A 15,157-nucleotide genomic window follows, 5' to 3' on the forward strand; every position below is an offset into this window, starting at 1 on the left:
AAAACAAGAAACTCTGTCCATTGGGTGTGAGCGAAAATAAGAGAGCGTGAAAAAATGAAAACACCGAAAAATAAGCTTAATAGAAAACAAGAAGCTCTGTCCATTGGGTGTGACACAATGCTTCCTCCAGATACTGAAAGAGGAAACAGCTTTGATTCCAGAGAGCGTTACTTGAAAACCAGAGTTAGATCGAGGTCGACTAAAAAGAGTAAATCCGTTGCTTGACTCTAACAGTCTGTTTTAGGTAACACAGCAATGCGGGATTGAAGCCGAAGCCGCATTGGGTATGAAAGGGTGTCGTCTAGATATCCTAGGATCAAGCGTAGACAAACCTCGATATAGGATCAACCTTAGAAGATATAGGATCAACTGTAGACAAAAGGGTGTCGTCTAGATATCCTAGGATCAAGCGTAGACAAACCTCGATATAGGATCAACCTTAGAAGATATAGGATCAACTGTAGACGAACCCGGATGGGTGAGGATACAAATATCTTGCGGCTAATATCATCAGAGCTTCCAATGAGTCTGCTAAGTTGGGAAGCAAACATATACACACATTACCTACTCCTACTAATACATGAAGAAGGGACGAGACGTGGAGAAGACAAAGAAAGTAAAGCCAGAGAAAGGGAGAAAATGGAAAAATAAAAGAATTGGATGTACAAAAAAGAAAAAGAAACTCCTGGTTTCAAAGTTGCAGATGTCATCGAAAAACTAAATGGGAAAAAGGCCATGTCATAAGTTGTTCCACAGCTGTGCAGACCTGGTCAGGGTTGGGGAGCTATGTGCCATGAAGAAACCGAATTTTCTTTTTCAAATTTGGACAAAATGAAATTTTCGGAAGGAACATTATTAGAAAAACATCCAAGAACACGAGACATGTGTTACGTAGAGTTGACAGTTGATGTCCTGCTGTCCATTTTGGTCAAGGTTGTTCTTGTTCTCGCTTTGACATTCGTATAGATTGAAATTTTCGGACCTAACAAATAATGCATAACGTATGCTTTGCAAAAGCTCCATGTGGCGGACACATCAATTATTTTCATTTCAATGTCACCTATCTTGTTTTACTTACAATAGGAACGTGTTATGTACCTACCTATATCTCAGTCGATTTGTTTTGCAGACATTCAGATGTTAAAATAGGGTAGAGTTAGCACACAACACAAAATTCAGGACCATTTCAAGCCGATATTGCAAATTGTGTCATCGGCATCGGTAAGTAGGTCCGTACATATTAGTATTTACGTAGGTACTCCAAAACTATCTATCTCCAAAAGTGATAGACTTCACGATTCGCCACTATAATAAACATTCTGATCTGAACAATTTCGAAATTCAGGACCATTTCAAGCCGATATTGCAAATTGTGTCATCGGCATCGGTAAGTAGGTCCGTATCCGTACATATTAGTATTTAGGTACGTAGGTACTCCAAAACTATCTATCTCCAAAAGTGATAGACTTCACGATTCGCCACTATAATAAACATTCTGATCTGAACAATTTCATCCAAAAGTGATAGACTTCACGATTCGCCACTATAATAAACATTCTGATCTGAACAATTTCTACGTTATCTGTGGGTTGGCCAAGTACTAACCATGTAATAATGAAACAGCTTTATATTATGTAAATTGTTCAATGATAAGCAGATGGGGATATAGCTCAGTGGTAGAGCATTCGACTGCAGATCGAGAGGTCCCCGGTTCAAACCCGGGTGTCCCCTTAATTTTTTGATCCTTTTCTTATTATTTTCAATCAATGCTTGGCATTATACACATTTCAATTTGCAACGCTTACTTATAGCCTTGTAGGGCTGTATTTCATTTCTTTTCTTTTTTTACCACAAGCACAAGATTCATCCCTTATTCCAGAAAATTGAGTCTCGGAAAATAATCATAATCACAAAACCAGAAAAGAGTGTTTAACACGATTATATTGTATCTCTTCTCCTAATGTATGAGATTAATGAGTGTAAATATTTTGACATGAAGAGATTACACGACATAAAAAAATACAAACAGAAGTCTGAGGGGGAAGAGAGAGGTGGATGAGAACATTCTGATGATGGAGATGGTGGTGGGGTGTCACAAAAAATGTGTTTTTAAATCTTTCGACACAGGGGAGGTCCCAGACCCCCGCCCAAGCCCCCCTGTCAAGTTCTCACCACATCTTACGTCTCAGATCTTCAGAGTGTAAGATTAATAAATATTATTTGAACACACTTATCTTGCTAGGGTCTGGGTGTTTCTAATGTGAAAAGATGACATGAGAAGTGAAGAATTAAAGTGTTAGTCTCAGATCTTCAGAGTGTAAGATTAATAAATATTATTTGAACACACTTATCTTCCTAGGGTCTGGGTGTTTCTAATGTGAAAAGATGACATGAGAAGTGAAGAATTAAAGTGTTCTAGCTCGACTCTTCATTATGTTAATGTGTTCTCAGTTCAAACGAAATGAAGATGCTCCAAGAGAGGAGACGAAAATGAAATATTAGCCCACAAATATTTAAATGACTTTTTCGTTCCATTTGTCTGTCGCCCGCGGGTGTTTTGTCGTTTGCAGTATCGTTTTATCGTTCAATTTGGAGCTAGGGGTAAAAATAGCAAACATTTCTTCGTGTCGTTTGTTTTTTCGAATTCTTGACGTTCAAGTAGTTTCCAGGACTGGTATCGTTTTATCGTCCAATTTGGAGCTAGGGGTAAAAATAGCAAACATTTCTTCGTGTCGTTTGTTTTTTCGAATTCTTGACGTTCAAGTAGTTTCCAGGACTATTAATTGCTCATTTAATTTATGCTGTAATAGGGAGGAATTCTAACTTTCTTAGTTTCTTGATGAACCCTGTCCTTTTCAGCATTTCTTTGAATTCACTGAAGTAATAGGAAAGAGCTGCCCAATCTTTGAACTTGGCACTTGAGTATGTAGGTGTGCGTGTTCTGATGGTTAATATCCCGCCCTCAATATGCCCTCCCTATTTAATAGGGACCTGTCCTTTTCTAGACAGGTATCTCATCCATCTCCCTCCCTCTCTCATTCATCATTTACTGCTAGTACAATGTAATGCCGCTCAGGCCGTCTGAGAGACCATCGGAACGTGTGTGTGGCGGGAAAAGCTAGAAGCCCAGGTCTTCAAACAGTCTGAGCCAGCATAATGGAAGTATCATCTATTAGAGACCCAGGTCTTCAGACAGTCTGAGCCAGCATAATGGAAGTATCATCTAATCTTTGAACGCTCCCAAGTATCCCTCTCATTTTAAAAGCTGCCTCTTTCACTCTAAATGTCAGGAACTAGACAAAATAGGTACTTATGTTCTATTCTATCCCATTTTCCGCCAGAAAAGATTGAAGAAGAAACTAATCGAGAGATGTCAAGATCAGATATATACAGTTGGGAGAAAACTTTAAATGTTGTCACCCCGACACATTGGTTTCAAATGCCTCTTGGTGTTGGAATTTATTCCATTTGAGGTTTTCCGCCAAAAAAGATCGAAGAAGCGACTAATCGAGAGATGTCAAGATCAGATATATACAGTTGGGAGAAAACTTTAAATGTTGTCACGCCGACACATTGGTTTCAAATGCCTCTTGGTGTTGGAATTTATTCCATTTGAGTGAGAAGGAGAGAGATAATTTATAAATAGGGAGACACAGTTGGGAGAAAACTTTAAATGTTGTCACCCCGACACATTGGTTTCAAATGCCTCTTGGTGTTGGAATTTATTCCATTTGAGTGAGAAGGAGAGAGATAATTTATAAATAGGGAGACAGGGAGAGAGAGGAGGGAGAGGGAGAGAGAGGAGGGAGAGGGAGAGAGAGGAGGGAGAGGGAGAGAGAGAGAGAGAGAGTAAGAGAGAGAGAGGCTCGAGGGAAAGAGAGAGATTTAGAAGGGCTAGGGTAATGGGTAAGGAGACTTCTGAGGGGGTATTCTCTACATTCAGTAGAAGTAGGAGGGAGAGGGGGAGAGAGGAGGGAGAGAGAGGAGGGAGAGAGAGAGAGAGAGAGGGGCTCGAGGGAAAGAGAGAGATTTAGAAGGGCTAGGGTAATGGGTAAGGAGACTTCTGAGGGGGTATTCTCTACATTCAGTAGAAGTAGACATAATGAGATTAGGTATGAGAATGAGAGGGTGTGTTTATAATTAATGAGCACCAGAAGATAGAGGAAGATACATCTCAACTCAAGTGATAATTAAACATGTTGGTGATATTTTGAAATTTAAATACACTCAACGAGTGGCTGTTTGTATTTCGAAAAGGTTAGTTATAGAGGGGGAGAGAGAGGGAGAGAGAGATAAGGAAAGAGAGTAAGAGAGAGAGGGGCTCGAGGGAAAGAGAGAGATTTAGAAGGGCTAGGGTAATGGGTAAGGAGACTTCTGAGGGGGTATTCTCTACATTTTTTTTTTAAATAGAGGTTTGACAGAGGGAACTGTAACTTCTATGGTCTTATCGTCCCGAAATCGAAGAGTACCTAATGATTTAAAATTTTCAAGACTAGAGCCCGTTCTCCCTTTATTCCCAATATGATGTTGAAGTCACCCCATCCATTTATTAGCCTTGCTCGGAGTAGCTTAACACAGGTGACGCTAAAACCGGTCTTAAAATAACGACTGAAGTGTTATCTAAAACTTTCTCGCTTTGAGTTATAGGTCGTCGCGACAAATTTCGAAATCAGAGCTCATTTGTGTGAGAAAATGTGAAAAAAACCAGTTTTTTTGGACAAAATTTGCCCCACCACTTTCGTGTTCCTGGTAAAAAGATCTTTAATTTGATATATAGGTCGACCAGGTTTGGACAAGTCCTTCTATGGGAACAGACAGACTGACAGACACCGAAGCGAATACAATAGCCCGTCCACCATACCTTTTGATATTACTATTGTAATAATAAAGGTAGGACGGTTGGTGATATTTTGAAATTTAAATACACTCAACGAGTGGCTGTTTGTATTTCGAAAAGGTTAGTTATTTTGGTGATATTTTGAAATTTAAATACACTCAACGAGTGGCTGTTTGTATTTCGAGAAGGTTAGTTAGGGTAAGTGTACCATTTATTCGCCCACCTAAAAAACGTACCATTTATTGGCCCACCTGCCCACATTTATTTTTCTAATTTTTGAGTAAACAAAGGGTCCGAAAAACCATATGACTTACCTATTGGCTAAATTTGCACACTATATTCTGACTGACTGTAATATTTGACAATGTTCGACTAGAACCTAAACAAAGGGTCCCTAAATTTTTGGGTCCGAAAAACCATATGACTTACCTATTGGCTAAATTTGCACACTATATTCTGACTGACTGTAATATTTGACAATGTTCGACTAGAGAATAAATGGTACACTTACCCTATGTGCCCAGGATGGGGCTCAAATGACAGGGAGGAGGTAAACAAAGGGTCTCTAAATTTTTGGGTCCGAAAAACCATATGACTCATCACCTATTGGCTAAATTTGCACACTATATTCTGACTGACTGTAATATTTGACAATGTTCGACTAGATTCAATTCGTTGACTCCCAAAATGAGAAAGTTATTCTAAAAATAGGAAGTTAACCTTCTCGTTCGAATAACTACCTATATATTTCTACGATTATATTTTGCTTTTCCAATCAAGCGAGCGAGTTTTATATCGAAATAAAAGGAAATTCGAGTTTTTTATAGGTTGAATGCAATTTAAAAACAAAATGATCATTCATTTGATTGGACAAATTAGAGCGGAAAATTGGATAGTAATAGAAAGCTTGAAAAGTTGACCAATATTCATCAAGGGATTTGTTTTAGGTGCATACCTACCCATCAGGAGGTCTTGTTTTAGGAACTTTGTGAGTGGAAAATCAAAAGGTAAGTTTTGAAATCACTTAGGTATTGAAGCAATTTTATTAAAAACTAAGTGCATGAGATCAAACACAAAAAGCCCTCTTTGTGGCTTGGGTGTGGGGGCAAGCAGCCCTAAAAGATGGGTTGAGCTAATACGAAAGTACATGAGATCTACCTATAAGTTACAAAAGATCTAACCAGGTCGCAGTAACATAGGGTGTTTATTATAGCCGATGACACTATTTACACCAATACCTATAGGTAGGCTTGCCAAACGTCCCGAATTGGCCGGGACAGTCCCGAATTTCAGGGGGTGTCCCGGCGTCCCGTTCAGTTTTTTAGTCTGAGCCAGCATAATTGAAGTATCATTTGCCTTTGTAAAAACCTAATTCAACTGAGGAACCTAGAAGTCAAAGGCAAAGGTTTACTTCCAACTCTCATTCTCTCCTCCACCTCCTCGTCCTTCTCTCTCTCTCTCTCTCTCTCTCTCTCTCTCTCTCCCACCCTCTCTCTCCCTCTCTCTCTCTCTCCCTCCCCTCTCCCCCCCACCCTTCAGTTAATTATTATTATTATTGATTTGATTTTACTTTCATCTTTCATGTAATGATTTAAAATCACGACTAGAGCCCGTTCTTCCTTTGTTCCTTTTAACATTTCCTTTATTCCTTTTCCTTTTAATTATCTACTGAAGTGTTATCTAAAACTTTCTCGCTTTGAGTTCATAGGTCGTCGCGACAAATTTCAAGTTCAGAGCTCATTTGAGTAAGAAAATATAAAAAAAAAAAAAATCTCCCAAAAAACAGGGTTTTTTTGGGCTTTTTTGTTTTCTGGACAAAATTTGCACCACCACTTTCGTGTTCCTGGTAAAAAGACCATTAATTTGATATATAGGTCGACCAGGTTTGGATAAATCCTTCTATGGGGACAGACAGACCGACAGACAGACGACACCGAAGCGAATACAATAGCCCGTCCCTTATACCTTTTTTTATTACTGTAATATTAAAGGAAGGAAGGACGGACTAAAAAGGACAAGGAGAAGGAATAGAAGAGGACAAGGAAAAATGAGAAGGGAGAAAAGGAGGAAAAAGGGGAACAAAAAATAAAGGGGTCGCGGATTTGGCGATTTTGTTCGCGGATTTTGCGATTATGTTCGCGGATTTGGCAATTATGTTCGCGGATTCGCATCCCGAATAAGTTTTGGATATTTGGCAAGCCTACCTCTATCCAAACCTCTTTAAAAAAGTCGAAATAACTGCAACCCCTGCGGGAGTCAGACTATAGGTAATTATTAAGCTTCTAGACTTCAAATTCTTTAGAAAAATCTTTACCAGAATTTCCCAGGTTCCTTCAATCCTATGAGGGTATTGGGGATCTCATCACATCCAGAACACATAACTTCTATGAGGGTCTCAAGACACTTTCCGCGATCTTCCGTCTTTATTATGAAGAAACGCGGAAATATGCAAATTGGATTTATTAACACAGAAAAGAAAGTGTCTAGGTTTCCACCCGAACAAGCACTAGCGCATCTGAGAATTGATTATACCGAGTACCTTAGGTATAAGAATACAAGGTACCTATACAAAGAATTACAGTGGGGTGGGGTGAAATTTTCAAAAGGAGAGGCTATTAACCCATATACAGCATACTAATCTGCTTATGTGTTTACCTCGCCAAGTGTGGAACCGGAAAAATAATGCTTCAAAAAATAAATCAGCATCAACAATACAAGCAAGCACAGGAATCGAAAGAAAATGCCTTCCAAAGAGCACAGTATGTGGGTCTACCCGGTATGCTTATTCCATAAATAATTATGCTAAGAAAACACGTTAATCTTAAAAGTTACAACATTTTCGGATAAAATATTACTTAGTCCTCACTTCGTCCCCCTCTACCGTTCCAAGACCCTTTTACCTAAGACGTGTTTAGGAGGGGGACATGGGGAGGGAGCTGGAGGGAATATGTGAAAGAAAAAGGTGGGAAGGAACACGAAATGTTACTCTACTAATGGGATATTACTTAGGTACTCCTCACTTCGTCCCCCTCTACGGTTCCAAGACCCTTTTACCTAAGACGTGTTTAGGAGGGGGACATGGGGAGGGAGCTGAAGGGAATATGTGAAAGAAAAAGGTGGGAAGGAACACGAAATGTTACTCTACTAATGGGAAAGGCGACTCTCTATCTTAATCTACCTGAAGAGGTGCGGGCACATTTGAAAGGAAAATCTGCGAAACCGCACGTTGTATTAGCTGCAGGTGGAAGGGCTTGGAGGGACGTTTTGAGAGACAAACCAAAATGTTTGACATCTCCGGGGATTCCGACTGGGATTTCAGGATTCAGGACGGGGATTAAAAGGAGTTTTTAGAGAAGAAAAGGGATTGAAGATATGTATCTGAATGTACCATAAATACTTAGGTGGCTAATTGGCTAGATATGTAAGTGCTTTTTCAGACATCAAAGAGGACAGTTGAATAATTCGTAAAAAAACCCAATGTATTTATGATCACTGTAAGTACTTACTTAATAGGTACCTACTTATGTACTAGGTATTCTAGGTAACACTTGGAAAGCTGAGAATATCCATCAAGATTCTGGGTTTTCTTTAGATTTTGTGGATGTGAATTACCTTATCACTTATCACCGGCACCGGGTTATGATTACTGTAAGTAGGTACCTACCTACTTATGTACTAGGTAAAACTTGGAAAGCTGAAAATATTCATCAAGATTCTGGGTTTTCTTTAGACTTTGTGGATGTGAATTACCTTATCACTTATCACCGGCACCGGTTCTATTTTTAGGTGAATTACCAAATTACCTACCTAAGTACCTACCTACTTCTATCACCAACATCTGCTTCGGTCCTCCGTCGGTTGCCTATTTACGAGTCACAATATTTTGGAGACAATGAAACTTCCAATTTCAAACCAAGTCATATCCCCAAAACCGTAACATTCTTTCCCAAGTGTTCTTAGCTGCCGAGCTGATTGCAATACACATTGAACATTTGAGATGTCCACTTTCGTATTCCTGGTAAAAAGACCATTAATTTTATATATAGGTCGACCAGGCTTGGATAAATCCTTCTATGGGGACAGACAGACCGACAGACAGACGACACCGAACCGAATACAATAGCCCGTCCCTTATACCTTTTTTATTACTATGGTAATATTAAAGGAAGGACGGGCTAAAAAGGACAAGGAGAAGGAATAGAAGAGGACAAGGAAAAATGAGAAGAGAGAAAAGGAGGAAAAAGGGGAACAAAAAATAAAGGGAAATCGAAAAGAAATAACGGCACTAAGGTACACAGGAAAACTTGTTTGAAAGTAATAATAAAGGAAGGACGGGCTAAAAAGGACAAGGAGAAGGAATAGAAGAGGACAAGGAAAAATGAGAAGGGAGAAAAGGAGGAAAAAGGGGAACAAAAAATAAAGGGAAATCGAAAAGAAATAACGGCACTAAGGTACACAGGAAAACTTGTTTGAAAAGACATCGAAATGGAACAAGAAGGTAAGTAAAGCAAGAAAGGAGAGATCCTAGTCATTGCGAAAGCAAAGCAAAAGATTGCACAACGATAAAAGGTGGAACTTACCTAAATACACTTGAGGATACAAATCTACTGACACAGTAGTGTATCCTTGCCACTGGAAACTAGGAACTTTTGCATGGCAAACAACGTAAAAGGTGGAACTTACCTGAATACACTTGAGGATACAAATCTACTGAGCTACTGACACAGTAGTGTATCCTTGCCACTGGAAACTAGGAACTTTTGCATGGCAAACAACCAGGATATATTACCTCTGTGGACCGTGTCCGGAATTTTCACCTCACCATACTTCAGATAGGTACATACTGACTTAACACAGATCAACATCGCCTGAAAATTTGCATTCCATCAAATTCACCTAATTTATATGGGTTCCATCCAGTCTTCCATACTGACTTAACACAGATCAACATCGCCTGAAATTTTGCATTCCAACAAATTCACCTAATTTATATGGGTTCCATCCAGTCTTCTAGTCATAGCCGATCAACACTAATCGACAACGATTGACAATATTCTACGTGGATCGGCTACAGTGTAAACGCATCTTTACGACTAGGTATCTAGTTATGTCAAGAGTTTATGAAGTACGACCTTCATAATCCTGAAAATCCCGACATTCACAGTTTCACAGAATCGCAAAATCTGCAGAGGACGAGGCACAGCAGATCGGCATCCTGTAAGGCCACTCACGTTCTGACTATCTGACACACCTAGGTTTGACATCATCAAACCGTCAACGCGTGTGTGACGGGAAAAGCTTCCAACTTCTATTCTCTCAGAAGGTTTGAATTGTTTGGAGACAGAAGTTTGAAACTTCATCCGCCACACACGTTTCGGCGCGCGGCGGTCTATCAGGCAGTGACAGTCGGAATGTGAATGGCTGGCCAAGTTGTGAATACCTACATGGGGTTTTTGAGTTTTTACAGTTGTGTCCACACATAGTCGACCCCGTCGATCGACCATCGATCAACGTATATCTATGCTGTCGAGGCAGTGTACCGTTTCAGTCGACGTCGATCGAAGGCGTCGACCATGTTTGGACACACCTTTAGGTTCCCCTTTTGAAAACCTCCAACTTTTATTCTCTCGGACGGTCTGAAGACAAAAGTCTGAAACTTTATCGGCGCGACGCGCGACGGTCTTTCAGGTAGTGACAGTCGGAATGTGAATGGCTGGCCCAAGTTGTGAATACCTACATGGGGTTTTTGGGTTTATACAGTTGTGTCCACACATAGTCGACCCCGTCGATCGACCATCGATCAACGTATATCTATGTTGTCGAGGCAGTGTACCGTTTCAGTCGACGTCGATCGAAGGCGTCGACCATGTTTGGACACACCTTTAGGTTCCCCTTTTGAAAACCTCACCACACGCCTCTGCCAGTAAGTACAATGAGGGGTGCAAGATAGGGTGCACCGGTGCTGCTGGGTTGATCATAGAATTTTATGTTATAGCTTGAAAATTTTCGAAAAATTTTCTTCGCCACGTATGAGTTTGGTTTTCTCGAATGGAGAAATGAAATTATCGTCAAGTGTTACCAATGTAGGTAATAGGTATATCTGGGTAAGTATAGGTAAGTATAATCTAGGGAGGTAGGTAGTAGGTAGATACATACCTAATAAGCTAATAACTAATAACAAAGCTAAGTAGGTAGATACGTTTTCAATTCAGTCGATCGACAAGACATGAATAGACTTTTTTTTATGAGGAGGAAAAATCTTTATGACTTCTCCAGCATGGTGTGGAGGGTATGCTGGAGTCACGGCTCAGGGTATGGTGTTTCGCCCTTCTGTGGCACCATTTCTGGCCGCTCAACCCCTCTTCTTTCTTGGTCCCGGAACTTTTCTGTTATGACTTCGGGAAGCACATCAATAGACTGGAACCCTTTAAGAAGGTAAAGGTGTGTTATCTATTAGAGACCCAGGTCTTCAGACAGTCTGAGCCAGCATAATTGAAGTATCATCTATTAGAGACCCAGGTCTTCAGACAGTCTGACACGGCTGTCAAAGTATTTTGGTGGAATGAAAAGTTTATAGTGTTTACCTAACTACTTGCATAGTGTGAACGCTGTCTACCCTCAGGATTTACCTTTACAGGTGAAAATGTTAGAAACTTTGCCATTTATTTTACCATCTTTTAGTCCCTACCAGGGCAGCTAAGGAGGAATGTATCTTTGGGGGCGAACTTAGCTGAGAATATCCATTTAAAACATTTTAAAATTTCAAAAGTATGTAGGTAGGAAAAACTGCTTTATTTTTCCTTTCCTTAAAAACCGCCATACATCATGGGAAGTGGGAAACTTATTTGTTTTCCTGTCTCAGAACTTTGAGAGAGCTAGGTAGATCCATTATACACATGTTAAGTAACCACCTCAAAGAAACTTGGTAAGGACTTACCTTAGGATCTGTCTTCGTTCTTTAACAAGTAGCCCAAAACAGACAGAAGTCTGTTGTCCGGAATTTTCACCTCACCATACTTCAGATACATACTGACTTAACACAGATCAACATCGCCTGAAAATTTGCATTCCATCAAATTCACCTAATTTATATGGGTTCCATCCAGTCTTCTAGTCAAAGCCGATCAACACTAATCGACGTCGATCGACTACACTCCAAACGCATATGTACGAGTAGTTATGCCAAGAGTTTATGAAGTACGACCTTCATAATCCTGAAAATCCCGACATTCACAGTTTCACAGAATCGCAAAATCTGCAGAGGACGAGGCAATAGAATAGAATAGAATAGAATAGAATAGAATAGAATATACCTTGTTTATCCTGCCAGAATGAGACTGAAAAGTTTTGAGAGAGGTAGGTAGATCCATTGTACACATGTTAAGTAACCACCTCAAAGAAACTTGGTAAGGACTTACCTTAGGATCTGTCTTCGTTCTTTAACAAGTACCTAGCCCAAAACAGAAGTCTGATGTCTGATTCTATTTTAGAACAAGAAAATTCCTCAGTATTTACCTACTAAATTTCAGGCTAAAAACTAGGTCTCTAGGAAGATAGGTAGAGGACGAGGCAACCTTGTTTTGCTTCCTACGTGACAATCCTCACCGGAGAACAGAGAGAAAAAAAAAGAATTAAAGATTTTTAAATTAAAAGAAATAAAGAATATGACACAGAACCCGCCCGAACCGCCAACCCGTAGACCCCAAGACGGGAAGCGGAGAAGGTAGATTGGAAGAAAAAATAATACAAGCGATTTTCAAAAGTTTTTTTCCTCTTCTCTTTCTACCTCTCCCTCTTTCCCTCTTCTTCCCTCCTTCTTCCTTTCTCCATCTCTCTTTCATTTTCCCTTTCTCTCTTCACCCCTGTCTTTTTACCAATCATCTTTTCTTTCTTTCCATCCCTTTGACTAACTGTGGATTTTCATTTCCACTAATTGATCCTTCAGTGTCTGATTCTATTTTAGAACAATAAAATTCCTCAGTATTTACCTACTAAATTTCAGGCTAAAAACTAGGTCTCTAGGAAGATAGGTAGGTCTCCTAGGCATAGGTACCTAACCAAATTTTATTTACCTTTCGGAATTTCCCCCTCTTCCGAAGCCCGTTTCCTGCCGTGGTAGGTCCTGTTCTAAACCATATGATCTGTATTCGGTTCAAATTTCAAAAGGAAAATACATACTTCTCTTCCAGGAATATAGGAACAACAGGGTCCCTGGGTCCTTCCCTATGACACTAGATAATTCCAGACCTGTCCCAACTTTAAAGTGCTTTGTCCCCTCACCGCGCCATAATAATTCAAAGTAGACGACCTAGTTGATTACAATGCGAGGGACGGGGGTTCGGCGAAGAAGAGGGATAAACTTTTCTCTTAACTTTTTTCGCCAGGTGAAACTGGGTATGATTTATTGGAGTTTTCTGAATTCCTAATTTCTTTCATTAAGAGAGGCGAGGTTAGAGAGGTGGACAAGGAGTCTCTTTTGTATCTCCTACGTTTTCAAGTTGGTTGGGTTTCAAACTTGAAGGGTCTATTTTTCATCTCGTTCTTCCTTCTCCTCCTCCTCCTTCTTTCGTCTTATACTTTTCCTTCTTTCATATTCTCCTTCGCATCCTTTCACGAAATTCTTCTTCCTCTTAAAGACTATGGTAGGGATTCCTTCTTGGTTATCTTCAATTCGACATTATACATCTTGGTACCTAAGTAGGTAAGCAAGTACAAGAAATTGAGAACCAGTTTACTAGTACCTCCTCTTCTCACAAATTCCACTGCAAGTGCCAACGCTCAAACTAACTACTCATGGTCCCACGTGGCTGATTAGAGAGCATCCAAAAAAGCAAGCGCCGTCGCCAGCACAACAAGCAAAAGTCTGCAAAAGGAACTTCGTCTTCCTTCAGCGCGCCGGCCTGGTATGACAGTAATTTGGTTCAAGTGACTATCAACATTAGGTAGTTGATGTATCCCTTCACAAGTACTTCTTAGCTTACGTATCAGATAAGAAATAAAATTTATGTGTCTACTTACCTAGCACATTCGCTTCATAATCATTGTGAACATCCACAAAATCAGCCGTTTACTCAATCCCGGAATAAGCACACTTGAAACACAATTTAACACACCAAAAACTTTTTAATCAATTTACAATTAAGTTAACAATAAGTGACGTTTCTTTACAAAGATCCAAAAGCTGGACTTGAATTTTAGAAATAAGAATTTACTATGAGCAGATCAAATGCTTGAAGACCATCTAGAAAACAAGGTTGATTTCGTTAAAGTCGCACTTATCAGGTAGGTATCGAAAACCTTTTCAATTTTTTCTACAAAATTAAAAGAATTTTAAAGCAAAATAATCTTAAAATTATTTATTTAAAAGCATTAATTATGTATGTACATTATTTATTTACGAAGAAAATTTGAGAGATGAGAAATATCGAAAACCTTTTCAATTTTTTCTACAAAATTAAAAGAATTTTTGAAGCAAAATAATCTTAAAATTATTTATTTAAAAGCATTAATTATGTATGTACATTATTTATTTACGAAGAAAATTTGAGAGATAAGAAAAAAGGCAAGATGAAAAGATCGTAAGAAAATTTGTCACCGGTGTCAAATTTTATCCAGAGCGGACCACTTTTACATAAATTTACACAAACACCTACCTGGTTATATTAACAAGGCAATTGTCAAATCTAACTACCTAGTTAATTAAAAACACTTTTAACTACCAACGAAAACACTTTGAATAAAAAGTAAAAATCAAAATTACGAACGCAGGATAAAATTTTCAAAACGAAGACACAAACACGGAGCTGCAAGCACTTCGAGTTCAGAACGGGTTATATTAACAAGGCAATTGTCAAATCTAACTAGTTAATTAAAAACACTTTTAACTACCAACGAAAACACTTTGAATAAAAGTAAAAATCAAAATTACGAACGCAGGATAAAATTTTCAAAACGAAGACACAAACACGGAGCTGCAAGCACTTCGAGTTCAGAACAAAAACTGACAAAAATTTGAAACGAAAATACTAGCGGAGCAAAAGCGTCAGGGGAAAAGTTCAGATGAGCTGCCCCATCTACTCGTACCTACTTATAGGAGCCAGAATTTTTTATTGTGACCGAAATTTCTTTTTAGTTAAGATAGGTATCTAGGTTAAATAGATCGCTTCCTACTACCTACCTAGGTAACTATAGGTATAAAGGTGTAATTACCAATCGATGTCGATCGACGAAGAGCTGCCCTATCTACTCGTACCTACCTACTTATAGGAGCCAGAATTTTTTATTGTGACCGAAATTTCTTTTTAGTTAGATAGGTAGGTA

General features: G+C 39.2%; 1 long non-coding RNA gene and 1 other non-coding gene across 2 annotated transcripts in view; one reads left to right on the top strand and one right to left on the bottom strand.

The window, feature by feature from the left end:
* Positions 1–14,225, bottom strand: part of LOC103522291 — a 58,242-nt gene extending 44,017 nt beyond the window's left edge. Inside the window, exon 1 of the long non-coding RNA XR_003394932.1 lies at positions 13,856–14,225. This is a non-coding gene — a long non-coding RNA (uncharacterized LOC103522291). The remainder of the gene's footprint in view (positions 1–13,855) is intronic.
* Trnac-gca lies at positions 1,660–1,731 on the top strand. The gene has a single exon. It is a non-coding gene; the product is annotated as a tRNA-Cys (tRNA).
* Positions 14,226–15,157: the final 932 nt, after the last annotated feature.

This window comes from Diaphorina citri, unplaced genomic scaffold (assembly GCF_000475195.1).
Source record: "Diaphorina citri unplaced genomic scaffold, Diaci psyllid genome assembly version 1.1 scaffold79, whole genome shotgun sequence".
NCBI lineage: Eukaryota > Metazoa > Arthropoda > Insecta > Hemiptera > Psyllidae > Diaphorina > Diaphorina citri.